Source organism: Coregonus lavaretus (assembly GCF_964263955.1).
Source record: "Coregonus lavaretus genome assembly, chromosome: 34".
Taxonomy (NCBI): domain Eukaryota; kingdom Metazoa; phylum Chordata; class Actinopteri; order Salmoniformes; family Salmonidae; genus Coregonus; species Coregonus lavaretus.
In genome coordinates this window covers 7,148,782-7,157,103 of record NC_140021.1, presented here as the reverse complement: position 1 = coordinate 7,157,103, position 8,322 = coordinate 7,148,782, and positions in this window count along the sequence as shown.

Here is an 8,322-nt window from a genome sequence, read left to right as displayed (position 1 = left end):
ACCGGCACATATGGTTTCTATTCAACTAAAATAATAAAGAACACACCGTTCAACTTTAATATGATATACTGTATATTTTCATGTTATGGTTGCAGGTGTGTTGAAGGGCTGTTTTCTGTAGCAATAGATCCAGTATGTGCCTGGTATATACAGTACCCCTGTCCTGTTTCTAAATGGACCTCTACCCACATCGTTGCCCCTTTAGATGCCATGGTGTGTGACTGGGATCACACTGCTATTTATCAGTGTCTACGGGGACTTTTCTAAAGAGATTTCTGATTGCATGCTTTGTATCGGGAACATTTGGGAAAATGTTTAAAACTCAGTTGCGGTTCTATTCGTTGTTGTGGGGGGGGGGGGGTGACATTTTTACACAAAAACGTCATGGCGAAAAGTAAACTCTGCACATCTCTGTCATAAATGTACTGTTTTCATCGTAACAAGAACTGCTTCATCATAAAAACATCCAAGACATGAACAGACAATGTTTATTTTCATTCTTATAAACTGTCAGAAATGCAGTAGCCTATAACATGTATCGTCTCAGCAGTCTGTAGATAATGGTTTTACATTTCTCACTGCTCAACCACAATGCAGTGCCTCAGTAAAGCCCACATTGCAGTAAATATTATTTAGAAATACATTTTAGTACTTTCAGTTGAAGTATTTGTTTGTACTTTGCAAACACATGCCTCTGTATATAAGATAACGACCTCCTGTGAAATAAATGAGAAAGCCTACTGATTATTCTTTTGACTTCAGAGTCACTGATTGAGCTTTTCTGGCAGAATGGAACCACCGAGAGAGTCCCAAACGTGTAAACTCATCCCATCTGGGCACTCCAGGCAGGCACAATCAAAACACTCCAGGCAGGCACAATCAAAACACTCCAGGCAGGCACAATCAAAACACTCCAGGCAGGCGCAATCAAAACACTCCAGGCAGGCGCAATCAAAACACTCCAGGCAGGCGCAATCAAAACACTCCAGGCAGGCGCAATCAAAACACTCCAGGCAGGCGCAATCAAAACACTCCAGGCAGGCGCAATCAAAACACTCCAGGCAGGTGCAATCAAAACACTCCAGGCAGGCGCAATCAAAACACTCCAGGCAGGCGCAATCGAAACACTCCAGGCAGGCGCAATCAAAACACTCCAGGCAGGCACAATCAAAACACTCCAAAGGATTTGAAAGAAACAGATACTATTTGATCACAGCTCTGGCATATGGTACAGTATTATACAAGCAATCTTCATTTTGGCAAATGAGAGTGACGTTACATTGAGAAGAATGCGATAGATTGTTGTGTGACGCCGCAGAATAAAGAAGACGTTGGCACTTGACATGCAGAAGGAATGCAGCATCGTGCTACAGTAGAACATCAACTCAAGTGACCTACTATGATGTAGGTCATGGCTGTAAATAAGTATCACGTCTCTAGTTGCCCACTGGGCACAGACGTCAGTTCAACACGTAGTTTTTACATTTGGTTGAGTTGTCAACTAACGTGAATTGGTATTTGGTATTTTATTAGGATCCCCATTAGCTGTTGCGAAAGCAGCAGCTACTCTTCCTGAGGTCCACACAGAACATAAAACATGACATAATACAGAACATTCATAAACAAGAACAGAACTACATACTGTACATTTAAAAATGGCACACAGCCTACATATCAATACATACACACAAAATATCTAGATCGTGATATCAACACAAAATGTCACAATTTCATTGGATTTAGATTAAAAGTTAAAAAAAATAATTAAAAAAAGCCCTTATGTTGATTACTTTTTGAAAATCCAATCAGTTTTCTACGTTGATTCAACGTCATCACGCTGATTTTTGGGGGGTTGAAATGACATGGAAACAACGTTGATTCAACCAGTTTTTGCCCAGTGGGTGGTTACACTAGGAAGATTGGCTACTGAAACGGAAACCACACCTGGGCTAGAATGCAGATGGTACCAACAACCCACAAAAGAGATAATGTAATTTGGATTCAGTTGGGTTAATTCTGGCAACAGTAATTTGGTAATGTATTTATTTTCAAACACAGATTGAAGGGGACCTAATTAGGCTAGGCCTATTTGCATTGTACTGTGCATATTGTTATGTGCAGCAAGAAGGAGACATTGAAAATGGATCCTAAACCTGTTTTAGAGCTCAATCCAATCAAACTTGAAAGCAGTATTTATACTGTAGCATATAAATATACTGAACAAAAATATAAACGCAACATGCAACAATTTCAACGTTTTACTGAGCTACAGTTCATATAAGGAAATCAGTCAACTGAAATAAATTCATTTGGCCATAATCTATGGATTTCACAACTGGGCAGGGGCGCAGCCATAGGTGGGCCTGGGAGGGCATAGGCCCACCCACTTGGGAGCCAGGCCCACCCACTGGGAGCCAGGCCCACCCACTGGGAGCCAGGCCAATCCAATCAGAATTAGTTTTTCCCCACTAAAGGGCTTTATTACAGACAAAAATAATCCTCTGTTTCATAAACTGTCCAGGTGGCTGGTTTCAGACAATCCCGCAGGTGAAGTAGCCGGATGTGGAGGTCCTGGGCTGGCGTGGTTACACATGGTCTGCAGTTGTGAGGCCGGTTGAACGTACTGCCAAATTCTCTAAAACGATGTTGGAGGCGGCTTATGGTGAAGAAATTAACATGAAATTCTCTGGCAACAGCTCTGGTGGACATTCCTGCAGTCGGCATGCTAATTGCACACTCTCTGAAAACTTGAAACATCTTTTGTCATTGTGTTGTGTGACAAAACTGCACATTTTAGAGTAGCCTTTTATTGTCCCCAGCACAAGATGCACCTGTGTATCTATACCTGATCATGCTGTTTAATCAGCTTCTTGATAAGCCACACCTGTCAGGGGGATGGATTCTCTTGGTAAAGGAGAAATGCTCACTAACAGGGATGTAAACACATTTGAGAGAAATAAGATTTTTGTGTGTATGTGTGACAAGTACTGAGGATACGAAGAGGCAGGACGCAGACGCAGGAATCAACAATGTAAAGGTTTACTTAACACTGAGCAAGAGAACAACAAAGCGCGAGTACACGGCAAGATATATGTCCCGTGTAGCTCAGTTGGTAGAGCATGATGTTTGCAACGCCAGGGTTGTGGGTTTGATTCCCACGGGGGGCCAGTATGAAAAAATAAATAAATGTATGCACTCACTAACTCTGGATAAGAGTGTCTGCTAAATGACAAAAAATGTAAAAAATGTTTTTTTTAAAGACACTAACAATCACACACAACACTGAACAGTTCAGGGATATATAGGGGTGGTGATGAGATGATGTGGTGCAGGTGCGCTGGAGGTGATTAGGGTGCGTTGTGGTGCGCGTAGACCGGTGGCTCAGAGCGCCCGGGAGGAGACGTGACAGTATGGAACATTTCTGGGATCTTTTATTTCAACTCATGAAACATGGGTCCAACACTTTACATGTTGTGTTTATATTTTTGTTCAGTGTATATATGTTTTTCCTGTTGTCAGAAAAATCATAAAATGGTTATCATCTAATGTAATGCCAGAGGATGAAGCTGAGGTTCTCTGAGGATAAGCATGCACATCTGTCGTTACTGTAAAAATAAGAAAAAAACTGTAGATTTTGTTCACACGTCACTGCTTATGGTTTTCGGAGTGTGGAAGGGCAGTGATTTTATACTGCAAGACATGGCAGAAACATTTCCATGGCAGGTTTGACTGAATTCAGCCCTAAGTCTTACGGCACACGGCCTGAGCTTTAATTGTGTAAGTGTGTGTGTCCAATTATGTGTGTGAGCTTATGTACATGCACTCGTGTGTGCTTCAAGAGTATATCTACTGTATACATTGTGTATTGTGTAATGGGTATTGTGTATGTGTGTGTATATTTTTGCTTGTATGTGTGTGTACTCATGCATGTGAGTGTGTATGTGGAGTCCACCATGCCATGGCATGCAGCGTTGCGTCGGTGAAGCAGGACGGAAGGCGGAGCAATGCTGCTGGCTCCGTGATCTGATGCTTTCAGATGGGTTCTGTGCCATGGAAGCGGAGCAGATCGACTTTGACACCTGGACGCAGGGCAGGAAGGTCCCCTTCTGTTGAGGGCGTTGTTTAACAGCACATTGCCCTGGCTCCACTTCTTCTCTCTGCAGTGGATCCAGCCAGGGATTCACTGTTTATGTTTACCTCATATAAACGATTACCATTATTATTTTAATATTTTGTATATGAATGTGTATGACTAGTAATACAGTATGTACACTACCGGTCAAAAGTTTGGACACACCTACTCATTCAAGGGTTTTTCTTTATTTGTACTATTTGTTACATTGTAGAATAATAGTGAAGACATCAAAACTATGAAATAACACATATGGAATCATGTAGTAACCAAAAAAGTTTTAAATAAATCAAAATATTCCAGGTGAAGCTGGTTGAGAGAATGCCAAGAGTGTGCAAAGCTGTCATCAAGGCAAATGGTGGCTATTTGATGAATCTCAAATATAAAATATATTTTGATTTGTTGAACACTTTTTTGGTTACTACATGATTCCATATGTGTTATTTCATAGTTTTGATGTCTTCACTATTATTCTACAAAAATAAAGGAAAACCCTGGAATGAGTAGGTGTGTCCAAACTTTTGACTAGTACTGTATGTAAAGAATACAGAGAGCATACAACTGATATATCAGGCCTATAACAAATATGTCGATGTGCTCTTGAGCAAGGCACGTAACCCTAATTGCTCCAGAGTCTCAGTCAATAATGGCTGATCCCTGGCTCTGACCCCACTCTCTGAGGGTGTGATTTTTCTTCTTCGTTCAAGTGGTATACACAGTAGCAGTTAGTTTTTCCTAATCTATTTTAACCAAAATTCATATTCTATTTTAATCTATCAGGCAGATGGAGTTGACCGTTTATGGTTGTGACCATGGTGATTCCAATATTCCAATAGTTTGTTTAAATCTATCAAAAGTAGAGACCATGAGTGGCCTTGTTGCACTACATGTAATGAGGACATGAATAAGGGGTCCTTATGTTATAGCTGACCCTGCTCATTCCTGATTAATTCAGGATTTTAGACAAATCTGACAGAGTTCACCAAATCTCCGGACACATCTTTTAGGAATGAGAGAAATATTTTTAAAGTCACAGAGGGCTATTGCAAGAAACTCTATACGATAATTTTCCAGTTAATATTCATTATTACCACTGCTACACCTGGCTATCAGCAGAGCCTTGTCTGGCAGCGAAACAGTTCATTCAGCCTCATTTACTGCCTTTTAAAAAAACATAGCTGATATGGCTGACTTGCTTAAATAAAATGTGGTTTCTACTGACAATTGAGACGTAGAAACTATGGCATAAGGGAACGATGAGCGGATAATTTCGACTAAGACATTAAGGAGCGAGCTAAGATGGACATAGTCAATATAACTATTTTTTCAGCACTTTTGAAATGTACAGTGACAGAATAAAAAACATAGGCCGTTCTTACAGTATTTTCCCTGTACACCAAGTCAGAACTGTAGGATAAATAAAGGGGGCATATCACCTTATTGTGCTGTGCTCAGTTGAACAGGAAGGTGGCGCGACGGTCCTTCGTGAGCAAATTTGGTCATTAAACTTTGTCATCAAAGTCTGGCATTCTCTGGATTTATGGTGCTTTCAAGACAACTGGGAACTCTGAAAAAAAAAATAGTTGAATCATGACATCAGTAATCTTCAGGTCGGAGCTCTAGAAAGAGGTCAGAGTTCCCAATTTGAAATTCCGGGTTCAATGACCGTTCAAAACGTATTTTCTCAGTCGGAGCTCGTTTTTTTTTCAGAGTTCCCAGTTGTCTTGAACTCACTGAAGTCTGAGATTTCCCAGTTTCCAGTTTCCAGTTGTTTTGAACGCGGCATAAATTATGCTGGATTGACAGCATGGCCAATGTATTCAACCTTTTCTGGCCCATGGTGTTGCATGTGAATGTTTATCCTTTTAAGCTTGGAAAAGAGACCCTTAAACCCAGACTTGGACCACACACCCTCTCCACTGAATAGCAGGCTAGTGATTGCTTTGCAACGCTTGCAGTTAGCCACTGATTCCTTCCAAACCACTCATTGTTGAATTTGTGATTTCTAACTTGTTGTGTAATGTTTACGTCCAATGGCCGATGAGCACCGATATGTTTTATCTATAATTTATCTTCATATGACAAGGACTGAAAAGGATTTGCCAGTAGATTGTCGACTTGATTCATGACGATGACTGCTTGTCTAGTTTGCTAGTTAAAATGTTGTTTTTGCTAAACAGGTGGGTCTCAAAACAGGTGGGGCTCTGCATATAGCCGTGTGAAGTAGTTTGAGGGTGAGCACCCTCAGCACCACTACTTCCTGTGGCTATGTGCTAGCTAGCTAGTTAGCAATGGACTTATAAGGTGTTCATTTACTATCTGGGGGACCTGACATCTGGGGGTTTGGGGGCACCCAAAGCTTGTGGGCCCCCCTGCCGCCTTGTATGGGCTGTGGGGCTGTGTGCTACGCCAGTGGGGAGGAAGCCACTGTAGACTATAGAGACGCACCCCAGTAGTAAAGATTTGATGGACTGGCTGTGCCGTAATCTGACCATGGTCTGACCCTAAAATGACCCTAATCTGATCCTGGTCTGAAATGTCTAAATGCCCGGAGAACATCGACATATGTCTCTGTGGGAACTGAGTGAATGTACACGACACACTCAACCACTGGCAGGACAAACACACACACCCCCGCCTTATGGGAGAAACGTAGCCTAGCCGTGCCAAGTGACAGACAGCGGCGGAAATGTTGACGTTAGCCTGGCATCCAACTCGCTGTATGTCCTCATCAATGTCGTTGGGAAGGAAGTTGCCTTGATGTCTTCTATTAGATTAGTGTTTGTACATGAGAGAGACCAGGTCTCATCTGAGGACAACATCCTATAGAAAGCCACAGTCCTTCAGTTTACTCAACTTTATTTGACTATAGGTGAAAGAAAATGATAAAATAATTCACCTGAATTAATATCGTTCCCCCCTGTCTTATATCTTATGATCTGAAAGTAAAAACTGACCCTAGATCAGCCCTCATAGACATTAGACAACGGTTAAAACGATATCAAGTTCTAAGCACGTGCAGGACCAAGCTGTTTCCTTGTAAACATGTACAAAATCACAAGTTATGAGACACTTTGTGCCCTGGACTAAAATATATTTTCAGAATGATTTTTAATCCAGGACTAGGCTTAATTTGGGTCCAGGAACGGGCCCTATCAATTATGTCTGACATATATCTGTGTGTTATATAAACACTGCCCATGTAGTCGCCTCACCTGAATGTTCGGTGGTCCCCTCGGGTCGTGTCTGTCATTAAAACACAGTGACAGTTGTCACTTTGGCTCAGTGTCTACCATGTGTGTCTTATGGTTAAGACGTAATGCTTATTACCATACCTGCCCCGGCTCATTCCTATCAATCACACGGTGCTGTCACACACTCTGGACACGTCGCTGCCACAGCACGAGTAAGGACTATGTATCCTCGTCATGTCAGGTGTTTGAACATCCCCCCGCCACCACCCACTCTTCTCACACACAACACATACATGGATATGTAACCGGCTTCAAGGTATAGAATAGCTATAGTGTAACAGTATAGCTTCCTCCCTCACCAGCTCACACTGAGACTAGATCTTGGGTCGTCAGTCATGCAAAGACGTGACTCTTAACCAGCTGCACCACAGAAAAGCTGGCAATTCGATGGCATGGGTCGGTGGGGGTATTTCAACCTGAGGAGTGAGTTTAACCAATCGGCAATGGGGGGCATGAAGGGGCTCAGCGGACATTGCGGAACATCACAGGGTTGAAATGTATCCCCACCTGACATACCAACAAGTCTTTCATGCAATTCTACATCATTTTACATGACTGGAGACAAGCAGAATACTTTTTAATACCACAACAGAGCATGACAACGAATGAGCGCATCCTGCAGCACTAGAGACTATACAGGCTATTGTTAAAAAGGAGGACAGTCTAAGTTTGTAACAGTGCTAAAGTTGTCTATCAACTGTAAAAAATGTGCGCAACAGAACCAGTTACAACTGAAGTATCTGCTCATCAATGAATTAGAGAAAAACAACAGGTTTTTTAACACAGCAGCTGCATATCATCAGGTAGGCCTACAGTATATTATATTTTTTTCATTTGGGAAAGTATAATTTTCTAATTTATTCTATTTTATTCCATGATATTGTTGTTACAAAATAGATTTATTTTGACTTTGATTATCACATTGGAATTTCAGCG